Genomic DNA, 22,572 nt, shown 5'->3' with positions numbered 1-22,572 from the left:
AAAAAGCAGCTACTATCTCAGAGTCAAGTCCATATTTAGCGCTAAATCCATGAAAAGCATCAGTATCCATAAAAGATTTTACACAATCAAACTTAGGTGTTATACTTGACTCCTTACCATCGTCGGAACCCCAATCTTCAGAGTTGCGTTTAATTCTTTCCAATAAATCCCACTTGAATTCAGTAGTCTTCAGCATATAAGAACCAGCCCCTCAAACAATTAGTTTCAGTGAAGATACCCCGAACAAGCCCCTCAAAGGATTAGTTTCCATAGTAACAAGTGACAAAAAAATTCAGCACACTATATAAATGTTTCCTTACCAAGTTCCACTCACCAAAGGCGCTTCACTCCTCGGCAACGGCGCCAGAAAAGAGTCTTGATGACCCACAAGTATAGGGGATCTATCGTTGTCCTTTCGATAAGTAAGAGTGTCGAACCCAACGAGGAGCAGAAGGAAATGACAAGCGGTTTTCAGTAAGGTATTCTCTGCAAGCACTGAAATTGTAGGTAACAGGTAGTTTTGTGATAAGATAATTTGTAATGGGTAACAAGCAATGAAAGTAAACAAAGTGCAGCGAGGTGGCCCAATCCTTTTTTTAGCAAAGGACAAGCCTGGACAATTTCTTATAATGAGAAAAACGCTCCCGAGGACACATGTGAATTATCGTCAAGCTAGTTTTCTTCACGCTCATATGATTCGCGTTCGGTACTTTGATAATTTGATATGTGGGTGGACCGGTGCTTGGGTACTGTCCTTTCTTGGACAAGCATCCCACTTATGATTAAGCCCTATTGCAAGCATCCACAACTACAAAATAAGTATTAAGGTAAACCTAACCATAGCAGGAAACTAGTGGATCCAAATCAGCAACTTACGAAGCAACGCATAAACTAGGGTTTAAGCTTCTGTCACTCTAGCAACCCATCATCTACTTATTACTTCCCAATGCCTTCCTCTAGGCCCAAATAATGGTGAAGTGTCATGTAGTCGACATTCACATAACACCACTAGAGGAGAGACAACATACATCTCATCAAAATATCGAATGAATACCAAATTCACATGACTACTAATAGCAAGACTTCACCCATGTCCTCAGGAACAAACGTAACTACTCAGAAAGCATATTCATGTTCATGATCAAAGGGGTATTAATATGCATTAAGGATCTGAAAATATGATCTTCCACCAAGTAAACCAATTAGGATCAACTACAAGGAGTAATCAACACTACTAGCAACCCATAGGTACCAATTTGTGGTTTTGATACAAGATTGGATACAAGAGATGAACTAGGGTTTTGAGAGGAGATGGTGCTGGTGAAGATGTTGATGGAGATTGACCACCTCCCAATGAGAGGATCGTTGGTGATGATTTCCCCCTCCCGGAGGGAAGTTTCCCTGGCAGAACAGCTCCGCCGGAGCCCTAGATTGGTTCCGCGAAGGTTCCGCCTCGTGGCGGCGGAGTTTCGTCCCGTAAGCTTCCTTATGATTTTTTTCGGGGTAAAAGCCTTCATATAGCAGAAGATGGGCACCGGAGGGCCACCACGGGGCCTAGGAGACAAGGGGGCGTGCCTAGTAGGGGGGGCGCCCCCCACCCTCCTGGCAAGGGTGTGGGCCCCCTCTGGTATTTTCTTTGCTCAATAATTTTTATTAATTCCGAAAGTAACTTCCATGGAGTTTCAGGATTTTTGGAGCTGTGCAGAATAGGTTTCCAATATTTGCTCCTTTTCCAGCCAGAAATCCCAGTTGCCGGCATTCTCCCTCTTCATGATAAACCTTGTAAAATAAGAGAGAATAGCCATAAGTATTGTGACATAATGTGTAATAACAACCCATAATGCAATAAATATCGATATAAAAGCATGATGCAAAATGGACGTATCAGAAGCCGCCGCCACCTCTTGTTCTTCATCGGGAGGCCAGATTTGGAGTCCGTTTGGGGCTCCGGAGAGGGGGATCTTCGATCTTCGTCATCAACAACCCTTCTCCATCGCCAATTCCACGATGCTCCCCACCGGCAGTGAGTAATTCCTACGTAGGCTCGCTGGTCGGTGAGGAGTTGGATGAGATTCATCATGTAATCGAGTTAGTTTTGTTAGGGGTTGATCCCTAGTATCCATTATGTTCTAAGATTGATGTTGCTATGACTTTGCCATGCTTAATGCTTGTCATTTTGGGCCCAGGTGGCATGATTTCAAATCTGGACTGTTTATGTTATCACCATTATATCTATGTTCTAGATCCGATCTTGCAAGTTATAGTCACCTACTATGTGTTATGATCCGTAACCCCGCAGTGACAGAAGTCGGGATACTTTCCGGGGATGATTGAGTTCATGTATTCACTATGTGTTAATGCTTTGTCCCGATTCTCTATTAAAAGGAGGCCTTAATATTCCTTAGTTTCCAACTGGACCCCGCTTCCACGGGAGGGTAGGACAAAAGATGTCATGCAAGTTCTTTCCATAAGCACGTATGACAATTTACGGAATACATGCCTACATTATATTTATGAACTGGAGCTAGTGCCGTATCACCCTAGGTTATGACTGTTATATGATGAATATCATCCAACGAATTCACCGATCCAATGCCTACAAATTTCTCTTATATTGTTTCTGCTAAGTTACTACTGCTACTGCCATTGTTACAGTTACTATTGTTGTTGCTACTACTATCAAAACTATCGTACTACTTTGCTATTGATCACTTTGCTACAGATAATTAATCTCCAGGTGTGGTTGAATTGACAACTCAGCTGGTAATACTTGCCAATCTTTGACTCCCCTTGTGTCGAATCTATAAATTTGGGTTGAATACTCTACCCGCAAAAACTGTTGCGATCCCCTATAATTGTGGGTTACCAAGACCTTTTTCTAGCGTCGTTGCCGGGGAGCATAGCTACATTTGTTGGGTCACTTGGGATTATTATCAAATTATCACTATGAAGAATCTGAAGGATGCTAAGACTAAGATTTTTCCCTGCAAGACGAGGGGAGGTAAGGAACAACCATCTAGCTCTACACTTGATTCACCTTCTGTTATAAGTAGACTTGCAACACCACCACATCTATTAATCCTGATATGTCACAAGTTATTGATGATGCTACTTCTGCTATGAATGATACTCATGATGATGCTAGTACCTTGCTTGATGATAATGTGCCACAGGTGAATTTCTTGATGAACAACTTGCTAGAACTAAACCTTTTCAGAATGTTGAAACTGATGAAATTGTTGAAACTAATGAAGAGCTTGAAACTGAAAATCTTGAAACACATGTTAGACCTAGCTCTCCTAGATATGAATTGCCTAAAGTGCTTGAGGGTTATGTTATGGATGAGGAGACAGCTAGAGGTTTTTATGCTTGCAATGATAGAGATGATTTTAAGAAATTATTATGGAAACTGAAAGAGAAACCTTTGAATGCTAGAATGAAATGTGACCCCTAGTTTGCTAGTTCTCCTATCTTTGTTGATGATAAGGATTATGAATTCTCTGTCGACCCATGGTTATGAAACTGAAAATGTTGTGGCAAACCTCACCAGGTTGAATGATATAGCCACCCTATTTGCTCATGATGAGAAGATTCACTATTATTATATTCTCAAATTATTTCCGTTCTCATTAAAGGGTGATGCTAAGACTTGGTATAATACTCTTGTTCCTGGTTGTGTGCGTAGTCCCCAGGATACGATTTATTACTTCTCTAAAAAATATTTTCCTGCTCATAAGAAACAAGTTGCCTTACCGGAAATATTTAACTTTGTGCAAATTGAAGAAGAGAGTCTCCCACAAGCTTAGGGGAGGCTTCTCCAATTGCTTAATGCTTTGCCTGATCATCCTCTTAAGAAAAATGAAATACTTGATATCTTCTGTAATGGACTAACTGATGCTTCTAGTGACTTCCTAGATAGTTGTGCTGGTTGTTGATACGTGGCCAACGTATCTATAATTTTTCATTGTTCCATGCTATTATATTATTTGTTTTGGATGTTTCATATGCAGTAATATGCTATTTTATATGATTTTTGGGACTAACCTATTAACCTAGAGCCTAGTGCCAGTTTCTATTTTCCCCTTGTTTTTGAGTTTTATAGAAAAGGAATACCAAACGGAGTCCAGTTGACCTGAAAATTCACAGAGATGGTTTTTGGACCAAAAGCCCATGGTGCATCGGAGATGAACCAGAAGAGTCTCGAGGCTACCACGAGGGTGGAGGGCGCGCCCTATCCCCCTGGGCGCGCCTCCTACCTCGTGGCTGCCTCGCGGAACCCCCTGACTTGTTCCTGATGCCAACACCTCTTATATATCCCCAAACTTCCAGAACAGAACCTAGATCGGGAGTTTCGCTACCGCAAGCCTCTGTAGCCACCAAAAACCAATCAGGACCCTATTCCGGCACCCTGCCAGAGGGGGGATCCACCGGTAGCCATCTTCATCATCCCGACACTCTGCATGACAAGGAGGGAGTAGTTCACCCTCGGGGATGAGGGTATGTACAGTAGTTATGTGTTTAATCTCTCTCCCTCTCTCTCTCTCGTGTTCTTGATTTGGCGCGATCTTGATGTACCGCGAGCTTTGCTATTATAGTTAGATATTGTGATGTTTCCCCCCTCTACCTTCTTGTAATGGATTGAGTTTTCCCTTTGAAGTTATCGTATCGGATTGTGTCTTGCATGTGCTTATCTGTGGTGACAATGGGATATTCACGTGATCTACTTGATGTATGTTTTGGTGATCAACTTGCGGGTTCAGTGACCTTGTGAACTTATGCATAGGGGTTGGCACACGTTTTCGTCTTGACTCTCCGGTAGAAACTTTGGGGCACTCTTTGAAGTTCTTTGTGTTGGTTTGAATAGATGAATCTGAGAATGTGTGATGCATATCATATAATCAAACCCACAGATACTTGAGGTGACATTGGAGTATCTAAGTGACATTAGGGTTTTGGTTGATGTGTGTCTTAAGGTGTTATTTTACTATGAAATCTAGCGTTGTTTGTGACACTTATAGGAATAGCCCAATGGATTGATCGGAAAGAATAACTTTGAGGTGGTTTCGTACCCTACAATAATCTCTTTTTTTGTTCTCCGCTATTAGTGACTTTGGAGTGACTCTTTGTTGCATGTTGAGGGATTGTTATATGATCTAATTATGTCATCATTGTTGAGAGAACTTGCACTAGTGAAAGTATGAACCCTAGGCCTTGTTTCGAAGCATTGCAATACCATTTAAGCTCACTTTTATTACTAGTTACCTTGTTGTTTTTATATTTTCAGATTATAAAAACCTATATCTACCATCCATCTTGCACTTGTATCACCATCTCTTCGCTGAACTAGTGCACCTATACAATTTACCATTATATTGGGTGTGTTGGGGACACAAGAGACTCTGTGTTATTTGGTTGCAGGGTTGTTTGAGAGATACCATCTTCATCCTATGCCTCCCACCACTACAAAAAAATACACTTCCGTGATGATACGTGTTTGTCATAGTAGGTCACACTTTTTGTCATGCATGTACATCCATGACGATTTTATGACAGAATCAAGATAGTCATACCTGTGCTGTCGTAGAAGTGTTCCATGACATTACCAAAATTGTCATCACGAAAGTGTCCACTTCCATGACATTACCAAAATTATCATCACGGAAGTGCCCACTTCCATGACGATAAATCGCGCGTCAAAGAAGTGCTTTCGTCAAGGGTGACCGACACGTGGCATCCACCGTAACGGAATGCCGTTAAGCTATCGGGTCCAGTTTTGGATCCGATAACCCGTTAACATCCTGGACCAATGGGGATTTTCCACGTGTAAAATCATTATTGGGTGGAGGAAACACGTGTCAACTCCGCGTTGGCACATGTGTCACTCATCCAATGGGCCAGACGCGCCTATGATATGTTGACACGTGGACCGGCCCATAAAGTTTAAATGGGCCGGCCCAACTAAAGGCCCACAAGATTTTGCCGACCATAATGGGCCGGCCCAGCTAAAGGCCCACGAGATTTTGTGGACCATAATGGGCTGGCCCAGCTAAAGGCCCATAAGATTTTGCGGGCCATAACGGGCCGGCCCGGGTAAAGGCCCACAAGATTTTTGTGTGCCATAATGGGCCGGCCTAGGTAAAGGCCCACAAGATTTCGTCAACATTAATGGGCCGGCCCAGTTGTAGGCCCACAAGATTTTGAGGACCCTAGTAGGTCGGCCCATTAACTGGCTGCCATGTTTTGGGCCAAATGTCGGCCCATATTTGATCCAGTCCATTAATGGCCTGCCACGTTCCGGGCCTAATAATGACCCATATGAGATCCGGCCCGTTAAAAGCCTACCATGTTCTAGGCCAAATTACGGCCCAGATCAGGTCTGGCCCTTTAAGAGGCTTTGGGCTAAATTATGGCCCATATCAGATTCGGCCCGTCAACTGGACGCTATGCTTTTGGGCCCACTTGCTAAAGTCCCATTTAGTAATTCGGCTTGATATTAGTTTTGGCCTGTTAAGGGCCCGTCTAACATTTCGGCCCTATATTAATTTCGGCCTGTTAAAAGCCTGTCATATAGTTGGGCCTAACTATGGCCCGGTTTGCATCCGGCCTGCTCGCAGCCGATATCTGATTGGGCCAAACAAGGACTGAGACAATTTTGGCCTGTTAAAAGCCCGTGATTTGATTCGGACAACCATGGGCCGGGGTCCATTTCGGGCTACTGCCGGCCCATGAGCTGTTCGGCACGTTTCAGGCCCAACCTACTTCTCAGCCTCCTAAAAGCCCATTGAGTTTTCTTGCGAAAAGAGGGTCGGGGGTTACTCGCCCTATTAAAGGCCCGAATCTACTAGTGGGCCAGTTTACTTTTGGCCTTTTAACGGACCAATATGACGGGGGCCATGATGCGGATCATACATCATGATTGCATGACGACCCGATTATGTACCATAATTTTACAGTTTGGCCGGTTTACTGCGAAGACAGGATATATATATAGTAAAATAACTGCAGCATCGTGAATAAGAAAAAACCTAGACTATACAATAAAGAAATTATGGTGTATTACATCCACTGGGCATCAAAGTTCGCCAGTATGATAATAAAGCACAAGCAGACAGCTGATTACATACACTGGGCATCAAAGATCGCCACCAGTGCAAATAAACACGCCGACAAAATAATATACAAAACTGACAACACTTCAATAGAGTTCAAGAAAGGTTAGCCCTGCTGGGGAGTTGCAGCGTAAGCAGCTGAGCAAGCTGATGAGACTGTGCTTGTTCAACACTTATATCTTCCTCACTCTGAAAGATAAACAAGCAGATAGATGACAGGTTTTGCACATAAAAGTATCAGTGCTGGCAATTCATCACATTTCTTACTGAGAATAAAGTGACACAGTTTAAAATTGCATTAACACAATATGGTATTGTTCAGGTCAAGACATGGCAGGAAATGACATTGTGAAGGAGTTGGAAGCTTCACGACACCATTGGATTACAAATCAAGAACTCATAAGTATCAATGGTTAGTGTGTTGTCAATTTATCCCATTTCAGATTGGCAAATAAAGAGACGGTTTAAATAATAGTAGAATGATATGACATTGTTCATAGTTAAGACATTGCAGAATATGACACTGTGCTGTAGTGAGTAGGTTCACCACACCACTGGATTACGGATGAAGAATAGAAGCATACATGCAGTGCAAAAGAAGATCACTTGCTCTGTATAGTTTAATTTACATGGTATGAAGAAGAAACTTGGTTGTACAACTGAAAACTTAAATTGAGATGGACAAACTTTTGTTTATGAACTCTCTTTGTTTCCATTCTTATAGAATTTGTTGAAGTTCTTCACCATTAGGCTTAATTCCTCATTGGATACTAGCTTGTCACTTGAAGTTGTAGGAGCATCACTTGAAGCTTTGTATGAACCACTTGACTTGTTGTGGAGCTCGACCTTGTCCTTGAGTGACATCTCATGAGCAACAATTCTTCCAATGACTTCCATGGGCTTGAGATCTTTGTAATTGGGCATCATTTGGATCAAAGTGCACATGATATAATATTTTCCATCCAAAGCTCTAAGGATCTTCTTGATGATGAATTTTACGGTCATCTTCACTTCCTAAGCCAGCATTCTCATTTGTGATGAGAGCAAGCCTAGAGTACATTTCGGCGAATCCTTCACCATCCGTCATCTTGAACTTATCAAGTTGACTTTGGAGCACATCCAACCTAGATTCCTTAACGGACTCGATTCCTTCATGCATATCAACCAAAGTATCCCAAATTTCCTTTGCATTCTCTAGGCGGCTAATCTTGTTGAACCCTCGGGGCACAAACCGTTGAAGAGAATGTCACATGCTTGAGCATTGTATTGCAACATCTTCAATTCTTCTGTGGTTGCTTCAGGATTCGGTTCTTTACCATCTTCAAAGAATTCACCTTGCAAGACAACACGAACAACAGCCCAAATGGCAGGTTTATGACCAAGAATATGCATTTTCCTCTTATGCTTCCAACTAACAAAGTTGGTGCCATCAAAATATGGACCTCTACGGTGATAGTTTCCCTCACTAGACGCCATACTCTCCTAGGTTGTGAAACCAATGCAATGGAGACCAAAGCTCTCATACCACTTGTAGGATCAAAAGTATGTCTAGAGGGGGTGATTAGACTACTTGAACAAATAAAAACTTAACATTTTCCCAGTTTTAGTTGTGGGCAACTTTTAGCAAATCTACCAAGTCAAGTACACCCTACACATGCAAGTCTAAAAGTTGTACAGTGAAAAGTATAAACTTTGCATATGAACGTAAAGGAGGGGTTGGATATTTCAAATGCAATGAAGACACGATGATTTTGGCGTGGTCCTGATAGGTGGTCCTATCGTACGTCCATGTTGATGGAGACTTCAACCCATAAAGGGTAATGGTTGCGCGAGTCCATGGAGGGATCCACCCACGAAGGGTCCATGAAAAAGCAACCTTGTTAATTCCATCATGGCTTACAACCACGAAGGGCTAGCCTCACTCGGGTAGATCTTCACAAATTAGGCGATCTCCTTGCCCTTACAAACTCCTTGGTTCAACTCCACATGATCTTGGAGGCTCCCAAGTGACACCTAACCAATCTAGGAGACACCACTCTCCAAAAGGTAATAGATGTTGTGTTGGTGATGAACTCCTTGCTCTTGTGCTTCAAATGATAGTCTCCTCAACCCTCAATCTCTCTCTCACAGATTTGGCTTGGGTAGGAGAAGGATTGGTGTGGAAAGCAACTTGAAGAGGCTAGAAATCAAGGTTCAAATGGTAGTGGAATCTTGACCTCAACACATGAGTAGGTGGTTCTTTCTCAGAAAACCAATGGTGGAAGTTGTGTTTCATTCTGATGGCTCTCTTAGAGAGTAGGTGGGGGTGGAGGGCTATAAATAGCCCTCACCCAAAATCCAACCATTACACACTTTTGACCCAAATCGTTGAGACCGAATATAAACTCTGTGAGACCAACTAGTGTAGAATATATGAACGTTGGGCTTTCCGATGGGAGAGAAGTGCAATGGCTAGGGAAAACCCCAATCTTGGAATTTCCGATTGTTTCAACTCGGTGATTCTGAAGTGAAACAATGTCATCACAGAAACTTGGCAATGCCATCTCGGTGGCACCGAGATCCATTTTGGTCAAACCGAATTGCTAGAGTTTGGTAGAGGCAATGGGATCGGTCCTCTCGGTGGGTCTGGATGGGATAATTTTGGTGGGACCGAGATAGGGAATTAGGGTTTGGACAGATGTGTTTTGAGAAAATGACTAAGGATTTTTGGAGCAATATCACTAAGCACTTGAGCAATAGCCTCATCTGAAGGAAATATGCCCTAGAGGCAATAATAAAGTTATTATTTATTTCCTCATATCATGATAAATGTTTATTATTCATGCTATAATTGCATTAACCGGAAACATGATACATGTGTGAATACATAGACAAACTTGATGTCACTAGTATGCCTCTACTTGACTAGCTCATTAATCAAAGATGGTTATGTTTCCTAACCATAGACATGTGTTGTCATTTGATTAACGGGATCACATCATTAGGAGAATGACGTGATTGACTTGACCCATTCCGTTAGCTTAGCACTTGATCGTCTAGTATGTTGCTATTGCTTTCTTCATGACTTATACAAGTTCCTATAACTATGAGATTATTCAACTCCCATTTACCGGAGGAACACTTTGTGTGCTACCAAACGCCACAACGTAACTGGGTGATTATAAAGGAGCTCTACAGGTGTCTCCAAAGGTACATGTTGAGTTGGTGTATTTCGAGATTAGGTTTTGTCACTCCAATTGTCGGAGAGGTATCTGTGGGCCCTCTCGGTAATGCACATCAATATAAGCCTTGCAAGCAATGTAGCTAATGAGTTAGTTACGGAATGATGCATTATGTAACGAGTAAAGAGACTTCCCGGTAACGAAATTGAACTAGGTATTGAGATACCGACGATCGAATCTCGGGCAAGTAACATACCGATGACAAAGGGAACAACGTATGTTGTTGTGCAGTTTGACCGATAAAGATCTTCGTAGAATATGTAGGATCCAATATGAGCATCCAGGTTCCACTATTGGTTATTGATCAGAAACAGTTCTAGGTCATGTCTACATAGTTCTCAAACCCATAGGGTCTGCACGCTTAAGGTTTCGATGACAGTTATATTATGAGTTTATAAGTTTTGATGTACCGAAGTTTGTTCGGAGTCCCGGATGATATTACGGACATGACGAGGAGTCTCGAAATGGTCGAGACATAAAGATTGATATATTGGAAGCCTATATTTGGATATCGGAAGTGTTTCGGGTGAAATCGGGATTTTACCGGAGTACCGGGAGGTTACCGGAACCCCCCGGGAGCTTAATGGGCCTATATGGGCCTTAGTGGAAATAGAGGGCAGCAAGGGGGTGTGGGGCGCCCCCCCCCCCAAGGCCCAAGCCGAATTAGTTTAGGGCAAGGGGGCCGGCCCCCCTCTTTCCTTCTCCTCCTCTCCCTTTCCTTCCCCTCTCCTAGTCCAACAAGGAAGGAGGGAGTCCTACTCCCGGTGGGAGTAGGACTCCCCATGGCGCGCCCCCTCCTTGGCCGGCCACCCCCTCTCCCTTGGCTCCTTTATATACGGGGGCAGGGGGCACCTCTAGACAACAACTGATCTCTTGATCTCTTAGCCGTGTGCGATGCCCCCCTCCACCATAGTCCTTGATAATATTGTAGCCGTGCTTAGGCGAAGCCCTGTGACGGTAGAACATCAAGATCATCACCACGCCATCGTGCTGATGGAACTCTTCCCCGACATTCTGCTGGATTGGAGTACGGGGATCGTCATCGAGCTGAACATGTGCTAGAACTCGGAGGTGCCATAGTTTCGGTGCTTGATCGGTCGGGAAGTGAAGACGTACGACTACATCAACCGCGTTGTTCTAACGCTTCCGCTTTCGGTCTATGAGGTACGTGGACAACACTCTCCCCTCTCGTTGCTATGCATCACCATGATCTTGCGTGTGCGCTGGATTTTTTTGAAATTACTACGTTCCCCAACAGTGGCATCCGAGCCAGGTTTTATGCGTAGATGTTATATGCACGAGTAGAACACAAGTGAGTTGTGGGCGATACAAGTCATACTGCTTACCAGCATGTCATACTTTGGCTCAGCGGTATTGTTGGATGAAGCGGCCCGGACTGACATTACGCGTACGCTTACGCGAGACTGGTTCTACCGACATGCTTTGCACACAGGTGGCTGGCGGGTGTCTGTTTCTCCAACTTTAGTTGAACAGAGTGTGGCTACGCCCGGTCCTTGCGAAGGTTAAATAGCACTAACTTGACAAACTATCGTTGTGGTTTTGATGCGTAGGTAAGAACGGTTCTTGCTCAGCCCGTAGCAGCCACGTAAAATTTGCAACAACAAAGTAGAGGACACCTAACTTGTTTTTGCAGGGCATGTTGTGATGTGATATGGTCAAGACGTGATGCTATATTTTATTGTATGAGATGATCATGTTTTGTAACCGAGTTATCGGCAACTGGCAGGAGCCATATGGTTGTTGCTTTATTGTATGAAATGCAAACGCCCTATAATTGCTTTACTTTATCACTAAGCGGTAGCGATAGTCATAGAAGCAATAGATGGCGTAAACGACAACGATACTACGATGGAGATCAAGGTGTCGCGCCGGTGACGATGGTGATCACGACGGTGCTTCGGAGATGGAGATCACAAGCACAAGAAGATGATGGCCATATCATATCACTTATATTGATTGCATGTGATGTTTATCCTTTATGCATATTATCTTGCTTTGATTGACGGTAGCATTTTAAGATGATCTCTCACTAATTATCAAGAAGTGTTCTCCCTGAGTATGCACCGTTGCGAAAGTTCTTCGTGCTGAGACACCACGTGATGATCGGGTGTGATAGGCTCTACGTTCAAATACAACGGGTGCAAAACAGTTGCACATGCGGAATACTCAGGTTAAACTTGAAGAGCCTAGCATAACAGATATGGCCTCGGAACACGGAGACCGAAAGGTCGAACGTGAATCATATAGTAGATATGACCAACATAGTGATGTTCACCATTGAAACTACTCCATCTCATGTGATGATCGGACATGGTTTAGTTGATTTGGATCACGTGATCACTTAGATGGTTAGAGAGATGTCTGTCTAAGTGGGAGTTCTTAACTAATATGATTAATTGAACTTGAATTTATCATGAACTTAGTACCTGATAGTATATTGCTTGTCTATGTTTGTTGTAGATAGATGGCTCGTGCTGTTGTTCCGTTGAATTTTAATGCGTTCCTTGAGAAAGCTAAGTTGAAAGATGATGGTAGCAATTACACGGACTGGGTCCATAACTTGAGGATTATCCTCATTGCTGCACAAAAGAATTACGTCCTGGAAGCACCACTGGGTGCCAGGCCTGCTTCAAATGCAACTGACGACGTTAAGAACGTCTGGCAGAGCAAAGCTGATAACTACTCGATAGTTCAGTGTGCCATGCTTTACGGCTTGGAACCAGGTCTTCAACAATGTTTTGAACGTCATGGAGCATATGAGATGTTCCAAGAGTTGAAGTTAACATTTCAAGCAAATGCCCAGATTGAGAGATATGAAGTCTCCAATAAGTTATATAGCTGTAGGATGGAGGAGAATAGTTCTGTTAGTGAACATATACTCAAAATGTTTGGGTATAATAATCACTTGATTCTGGGAGTTAATCTTCCTGATGATAGTGTCATTGACAGAATTCTTCAATCACTGCCACCAAGCTACAAGAGCTTCGTGATGAACTATAATATGCAAGGGATGGACAAGACTATTCCCGAGCTCTTCGCAATGCTAAAAGCTGCGGAGGTAGAAATCAAGAAGGAGCATCAAGTGTTGATGGTCAATAAGACCACCAGTTTCAAGAAAAAGGGCAAAGGGAAGAAGAAGGGGAACTTCAAGAAGAACAACAAACAAGTTGCTGCTCAAGAGAAGAAACCCAAGTCTGGACCTAAGCCTGAGACTGAGTTCTTCTACTGCAAGCAGACTGGACACTGGAAGCGGAATTGCCCCAAGTATTTGGTGGATAAGAAGGATGGCAAAGTGAATAAAGGTATATGTGATATACATGTTATTGATGTGTATCTTACTAATGACTCGCTATAGCACCTGGGTATTTGATACTGGTTCTGTTGCTAATATTTGCAACTCAAAACAGGGACTACGGATTAAGCGAAGATTGGCTAAGGACGAGGTGATGATGCGCGTGGGAAATGGTTCCAAAGTCGATGTGATCGCGGTCGGCACGCTGCCTCTACATCTACCATCGGGATTAGTTTTAGACCTGAATAATTGTTATTTGGTGCCAACGTTAAGCATGAACATTATATCTGGATTTTGTTTGATGCGAGATGGTTATTCATTTAAATCAGAGAATAATGGTTGTTCTATTTATATGAGTAATATCTTTTATGGTCATGCACCCTTGAAGAGTGGTATATTTTTATTAAATATCGATAGTAGTGATACACATATTCCTAATGTTGAAGCCAAAAGATGCAGAGTTGATAATGATAGTGCAACTTATTTGTGGCACTGCCGTTTGGGTCATATTGGTGTAAAGCGTATGAAGAAACTCCATACTGATGGACTTCTGGAATCACTTGATTATGAATCACTTGATACTTGCGAACCATGCCTCATGGGCAAGATGACTAATACGCCGTTCTCCGGAACTGTGGAACGAGCAACTGATTTGTTGGAAATCATACATACTGATGTATGTGGTCCAAGGAATATTGAGGCTCGCGGCGGGTATCGTTATTTTCTCACCTTCACAGATGATTTGAGCAGATATGGGTATATCTACTTGATGAAACACAAGTCTGAAACATTTGAAAAGTTCAAAAAAATTCAGAGTGAAGTGGAAAATCATCGTAACAAGAAAATAAAATTTCTACGATCTGATCGTGGAGGAGAATATTTGAGTTACGAGTTCAGTTTACATTTGAAGCAATGCGGAATAGTTTCGCAACTCACGCCACTCGGAACACCACACCGAAATGGTGTGTCCAAACGTCGTAATCGTACTTTACTAGATATGGTGTGATCTATGTTGTCTCTTACTGATTTACCGCTATCGTTTTGGGGTTATGCTTAGGGCACCATCAAAATCCGTTGAGACGACGCCTTATGAACTATGGTTTGGCAAGAAACCAAAGTTGTCGTTTCTTAAAGTTTGGGGCTGCGATGCTTATGTGAAGAAACTTCAACCAGATAAGCTCGAACCCAAATTGGAGAAATGTGTCTTCATAGGATACCCAAAAGAGACTGTTGGGTACACCTTCTATCATAGATCTGAGGGCAAGATTTTTGTTGCTAAATTCGGATCCTTTCTAGAGAAGGAGTTTCTCTCGAAAGAAGTGAGTGGGAGGAAAGTAGAACTTGATGAGGCAACTATACCTGCTCCCTTATTGGAAAGTAGTTCATCACAAGAACCGGTTCCTGTGACAACTACACCAATTAGTGAGGAAGCTAATGATAATGATCATGAAACTTCAGATCAAGTTACTACCGAACCTCGTAGGTCTACCAGAGTAAGATCCGCACCAGAGTGGTACGGTAATCCTATTCTGGAAGTCATGTTACTTGACCATGGCGAACCTACGAACTATGAGGAAGCGATGATGAGCCCAGATTACGCAAAATGGCTTGAGGCCATGAAATCTGAGATGGGATCCATGTATGAAAACAAAGTATGGACTTTGGTTGACTTGCCCGATGATCGGCAAGCCATCGAGAATAAATGGATCTTCAAGAAGAAGACTGACACTGATGGTAATGTAACTGTCTACAAAGCTCGACTTGTTGCGAAATGTTTTTGACAAGTTCAAGGGGTTAACTACGATGAGACTTTCTCACCCGTAGCGATGCTTAAGTCTGTCCGAATCATGTTAGCAATTGCCGCATTTTATGATTATGAAATTTGGCAAATGGACGTCAAAACTGCATTCCTGAATGGATTTCTGGAAGAAGAGTTGTATGTGATGCAGCCGGAAGGTTTTGTCGATCCAGAAGGTGCTAACAAAGTGTGCAAGCTCCAGCGATCCATTTATGGACTGGTGCAAGCATCTCGGAGTTGGAATAAACACTTTGATAGTATGATCAAAGCATATGGTTTTATACAGACTTTTGGAGAAGCCTGTATTTACAAGAAAGTGAGTGGGAGCTCTGTAGCATTTCTGCTATTATATGTAGATGACATATTGTTAATTGGAAATGATATAGAATTTCTGGATAGCATAAAGGGATACTTGAATAAAAGTTTTTCGATGAAAGACCATGGTGAAGCTGCTTACATATTGGGCATCAAGATCTATAGAGATAGATCAAGACGCTTGATTGGACTTTCACAAAGCACATACCTTGATAAAGTTTTGAAAAAGTTCAAAATGGATCAGGCAAAGAAAGGATTCTTGCATGTATTACAAGGTGTGAAGTTGAGTCAGACTCAATGCCCGACCACGGCAGAAGATAGAGAGAAAATGAAAGATGTTCCCTATGCTTCAGCCATAGGCTCTATCATGTATGCAATGCTGTGTACCAGACCTGATGTATGCTTAGCAATAAGTTTGGCAGGGAGGTACCAAAGTAATCCAGGAGTGGATCACTGGACAGCGGTCAAGAATATCCTGAAATACCTGAAAAGGACTAAGGATATGTTTCTCGTTTATGGAGGTGACAAAGAGCTAGTCGTAAATGGTTACGTCGATGCTAGCTTTGACACTGATCCGGACGATTCTAAATCGCAAACCGAATACGTGTTTATATTGAACGGTGGAGCTGTCAGTTAGTGCAGTTCTAAACAAAGCGTCGTGGCGGGATCTACATGCGAAGCGGAGTACATAGCTGCTTCGGAAGCAGCAAATGAAGGAGTATGGATGAAGGAGTTCATTTCCGAGGTGTCATACCTAGTGCATCGGGACCAATGAAGATCTTCTGTGACAATACTGGTACAATTGCCTTGGCAAAGGAATCCAGATTTCATAAGAGGACCAAGCACATCAAGAGACGCTTCAATTCCATCTGGGACCAAGTCCAGGTGGGAGACATAGAGATTTGCAAGATACATACGGATCTGAATGTTGCAGACCCGTTGACTAAGCCTCTTCCACGAGCAAAACATGATCAGCACCAAGACTCCATGGGTGTTAGAATCATTACTGTGTAATCTAGATTATTGACTCTAGTGCAAGTGGGAGACTAAAGGAAATATGCTCTAGAGGAAATAACAAAGTTATTATTTATTTCCTCATATCATGATAAATGTTTATTATTCATGCTATAATTGTATTGACCGGAAACATGATACATGTGTGAATACATAGACAAACTTGATGTCACTAGTATGCCTCTACTTGACTAGCTCATTAATCAAAGATGGTTATGTTTCCTAACCATAGACATGTGTTGTCATTTGATTAACGGGATCACATCATTAGGAGAATGATGTGATTGACTTGACCCATTCCGTTAGCTTAGCACTTGATAGTTTAGTATGTTGCTATTGCTTTCTTCATGACTTATACAAGTTCCTATAACTATGAGATTATGCAACTCCCGTTTATCGGAGGAACACTTTGTGTGCCACCAAACGTCATAACGTAACTGGGTGATTATAAAGGAGCTCTACAGGTGTCTCCAAAGGTACATGTTGAGTTGGCGTATTTCGAGATTAGGTTTTGTCACTCCGATTGTCGGAGAGGTATCTCTGGGCCCTCTCGGTAATGCACATCAATATAAGCCTTGCAAGCAATGTGGCTAATGAGTTAGTTACGGAATGATGCATTACGTAACGAGTAGAGAGACTTGCCGGTAACGAGATTGAACTAGGTATTGAGATACCGACGATCGAATCTCGGGCAAGTAACATACCGATGACAAAGGGAACAACGTATGTTGTTGTGCGGTTTGACCGATAAAGATCTTCGTAGAATATGTAGGAGCCAATATGAGCATCCAGGTTCCGCTATTGGTTATTGATCAGAAACAATTCTAGGTCATGTCTACATAGTTCTCAAACCCGTAGGGTCCGCACGCTTAAGGTTTCGATGACAGTTATATTATGAGTTTTATAAGTTTTGATGTACCGAAGTTTGTTCCGAGTCCCGGATGAGACTACGGACATGACGAGGAGTCTCGAAATGGTCGAGACATAAAGATTTATATATTGGAAGCCTATATTTAGATATCGGAAGTGTTCCGGGTGAAATCGGGATTTTACCGGAGTACCGGGAGGTTACCGGAACCCCCCGGGAGCTTAATGGGCCTATATGGGCCTTAGTGGAAATAGAGGGCAGCAAGGGGGTGTGGGGCGCCCCCCTCCCAAGGCCCAAACCGAATTGGTTTAGGGCAAGGGGGGGCCGGCCCCCCTCTTTCCTTCTCCTCCTCTCCCTTTCCTTCCCCTCTCCTAGTCCAACAAGGAAGGAGGGAGTCCTACTCCCGGTGGGAGTAGGACTCCCCATGGCGCGCCCCCTCCTTGGCCAGCCACCCCCTCTCCCTTGGCTCCTTTATATACGGGGGCAGGGGGGCACCTCTAGACACAACAATTGATCTCTTGATCTCTTAGCCGTGTGCGGTGCCCCCCTCCACCATAGTCCTTGATAATATTGTAGCGGTGCTTAGGCGAAGCCCTGCGACGGTAGAACATCAAGATCGTCACCACGTCGTCGTGCTGACGGAACTATTCCCCGACATTCTGCTGGATCGGAGTACGGGGATCGTCATCGGAGTACGGGCACCTCATCCCCTTTTAATAGTATTGCCTTTCCTAAGGGACTCAATGTGATCTAGAATCACTAAATCAGAAATGTAGAGTCTTGGAGTTGCCAATTCTTGTCTTTGACATTTTGAGGGGTCCACATCCATTAATCGTTGCCATGCCAATCATTATTCTTTTTCTGAAATCTATTTGCAATGAACATTAGATCAATGATGTATATGTTGTTATTAATTATCAAAACCATTCGGGGATTAGTTGCACTTTCATGGAAGGGCGACTGGGCGAGCCCCCCTCTAAACAGGCGACGACCATCGTGAATGGCATCTAGACCCTTGGCACCCCTAGGACACAAAGAATACACAGTAACCTGCCGCCCTTACATGTTGGCCCGGCCAGAGTGGTAAACGCATACAAAAAACATTCGATAGCACGCTTTGACCGGATTGGCAGCGATCTTTGCTTCATGCCTACTATGTTGGTCGTGTGTGCCAGGATAGGTCATGTACTGTGGGAGTTGTGGCTGGCGAAAGAAGGACATGGCAAACGGCAAGAAACTGTAGCACAGCCCGACGGCGACCTTACGAGAACAAAACAGCTGGAACACGCTCCCTACTCAAACAAAAATAGACAATTCGATATCATAGAGTCCAGGTACAGGTCAAACAACGCAAATTGCACCATCTGGCCAAGGAGCATTATAGAGTACCATATATAATTAGCGTCATCGTTGATATTATAGCCACGAAACATGGTTGACTTATCTTTTGATTTGTCCCTGCTATGGACATTTTTTTAGAAAATAAGGTCGCCCCCTCTCTTCCCGATTACGATGGACATGCTTGTTATTGGTGCTTCTTTGGTTGCATCTCTGTTTATTCGACACAACAAAGAACCTGGTCTGCTCCGAATACATTGTTAGGTTGTGCGATAGTATGCCGAACGAACGCCGTACTGTGTTATACCATTGGAGGGTGTCTGGTTTCATGCATGGCTATGCATAGGAAAATGCATTTGGAGCATGCCGATTAGCACGCCGACGCACCATAGCACTCGGACAGACCGAGCGCAACCGACACGGGGATGACCAGACGGACGTAGGCGTCCGCGCGCGCATGGCCGCCTAGCATGAGCCGAGTAGTTCGTCACGAGGGGTGAGACGGGCGTACAGGTGTATATGACTGGCACGAGCAATGAAGCCCGCACGAGCCCTTTGATTGTGTCTTTCGTCGCTCTTTCATGCTGATGGTTCGTAGTCAGAGGAATTGACAGAAGAGTTTCCCTGTGCATGTTCCAATTCAATTCGACGGAGACATGGAGTTGTAGAAACGTTGGTTCATCAAACTCAGGTTGATGATATTGGGTACATGCGATGGTGCAAGTTGTGGTATAATTGCCCACATTTCCTGATCGGTGGCACATGTCAGAAGCCGTCTCACGTCTTCATGGCAGTTCTAGTCCCAATCGATGGAGTCATAACTGATCATGTTTGCAGTAAACTGAGACTTTGTGAGTCTTTTGCCTCATTTCCGCTCGCAATGTACATCTCTCGTTGCTTAGATTGTACACGTGCACAGGGAATTCCTATCATAGGTATCTTTGTTGCGATGGACAATGGTCACTGCCCTTGGCACCTCGGACTTATATGTGATGTAGACCAATGAGAATCTTTATAGGCCATGGACAGTTGCCGTCTGCAGCTATCAATGCGCGAACACATTCATGTCCACCATTTTTGCAGGGCAAAGGGGCAATCTGAGGTGCTCAATAATTTTTCTGAGCGCAAGGGAATAATCTTCGCTGGCGTCAATACTAGCAGAGACCAGAAGGCCCTTCTACAATCCCTTAATGTGATTCCAGAGATGTTCCATGTTGACATCCAGAAGGAGTTCCAAATTAAAGGTGGCCGAGAAAGGGACTCTATGGGAGACCTTGCAGAGGCCATCATACACCGCTCGTATGCCTGCATGGAGAACAAATTCATGCCAGGATACCAAGACTATTGCGAGTAGAAGTCGTTTACTACTTTGTTACACTTACCTTATGTTGTGAAGGATGCGTACGTGGGATAAGAAATGTATCGGAGGATCCTGATCATGGAAGATGGGCTACGTCACCATCCTATCCGATCAACAGCGACGGCGCCAGTTGGCCTTGAGGGACGGGTTGTGCATCTGATTCACAACGAATGAGGCATCATCGATGACTTGCAGTCGGCCGAGAAAAACATCTGCCCGCTAAACTGTGATTCCTTTAATGTCCATTTAGGATTGGTGTATCAGGTTAGTTGTAGTTACGTTTTGTTGTTGTTTTCTATGTGGTCGATGTGTTTGTTGTATCTTGTGTTTGTTAATAACAATGAATAGTCATGGGTCCTACAATTTGAGTTTCCTTGCGTGTTTATCATTTTTGAGATTAGTCCCGGCACTTTCAATTTGCTGATGCTTTAAGATTTTGTTTAGTTCTTCCAGTATAGTATTACCATGTCGTTTATACAGTAATTCGTCTGGTCTCTTGTGATTTATACAACGAATATTTACATGTTACCCATACGGTTGCTTAGCTTCTTAGTTGTAGTTTGAATTACTTTGCTTAACTTCTCGGCTGCAGTCACATGTTATTAAAAAAATCACAAAATAAAGCTATGGGCAATGATCATTGTCGAGGCTATGGGAACGTGGTATGAACATAGTCATTTGCAAACAGTTAAGGAAAAAATTTCAAATAGTTCCCTGAACTGCCAGTTGGTATCTGTGCCAAACTGTCGAACCAAGCATGAACCAGCCGGCACGGAGCCCTAGCCGGCTAGAACAAGTGTCGTCGATGGTCCGGGCAGGTCACCCCCTGAAGGGTCGCTATGAGCTGTCTGATCTGCCAGCGGTAAAATCGGTCGCGCTGCTAAACCGGGGTGGTCGAGCATGACGTGGCCGGGTAGAAAGTATGATTATGTCTTAGACAGAGCATAAAAGTCGGGTATGTGGGAGACAGCTACGCGGAACGGCTATTGGGTTGCCCTCACCAGCCAAAGAATAATATGGGAAATGATCATCATTATCCTTCACTGGTAAATATACAAGGCAGGTACAAACGCATTATGGACATAATCACTTGTAGACCATTTGGAACAATTTTACATAAGAGATGAGCATGGACGATGTAGATACGAACATCCATCAAACATTTCGTCCAAATTTTTTATCGTATTAGTTGCTTCTCTTCTTGGTCTCTTCAAATAGTTCACTTGACTTTCAGTTTCATATAATTCGCTTAGCACATCTCCTTCTTTCTCCGGCCAGAGGAACCCAACATCTGCGTGCATAGAAGGGCCAAGCACATCCACTACACATGACTGCAGTGACGCCCGCCCGGACAGAGCGCTCGGTTAGAGCGCTCTCGTTGCCTTCCCGGCACGCACGGGGGGAGGCACATTGCACGGGTGCTAGCCGGCTAGGGTAGTTCCATCCGGCAAGAGACGAGACAGAAAAATTCCTGCATGTGTGTGCTCGACCCTGTCGGGTTGGTTCCCTATTCTGGCGGGCACACCGAATCGCTCGCTTTGCGCCGGAATGTTTCACTCAGACGACTCGAAATGCCTTGGAATGGACGGTTGGTTGATCGGCCTAATAAGTTGGTCATTTTCGCGGGTGTCACATAGACACAACCTTGGATACGTCTCTCCAGCGATTTGCACACCCGGGCACGGTGCAACATCTTTATTCGGGCTTTGCCTACGTGGTACTTGCCGGCGTGCACCCCATCTTACGCACATGTGCGGCTTTCCTGGGTTTGTTATTCGTGTTTGCAAATAACGCCTCTGTCGCCATCCACAATTGGCGTAGAGACCAATTACAGACCGGAAGTTAAGCAAACTATTTGAAGGAATCTGTCCCCACCCATGTTATCCCGTCGCGGGCATGACAGACAAGATGTCTCAGGCTTGCGCCATTCTTGGAGTTGTGTGTTTCTGCTGTAAGTAGGAGAGACACCGGAAGTAAACTACAAGAATAATATTGGCATAAAAGAAAACACTGGGGAGTCCGGCTCATTACCATTGGTCGGGCCTATAGAATGTCGATTTCCAGGCTCGATTACATAAGTGTGTTAACTCTGCTCACGCTCTATACTTTCATTGTTAAGTTGATGATAATGGCTCGTATGTCGGCATCCGCGCGTGGGGCTTGTTGCGGGTTACTTCATTGGCCACATGCGGCTACGTGTGTACATCGTTCACGGGCTCTGCGGCCACATGGTTGT

Source organism: Triticum aestivum, chromosome 3B (genome assembly GCF_018294505.1).
Source record: "Triticum aestivum cultivar Chinese Spring chromosome 3B, IWGSC CS RefSeq v2.1, whole genome shotgun sequence".
NCBI lineage: Eukaryota > Viridiplantae > Streptophyta > Magnoliopsida > Poales > Poaceae > Triticum > Triticum aestivum.
This window is presented reverse-complemented; position numbering follows the sequence as displayed.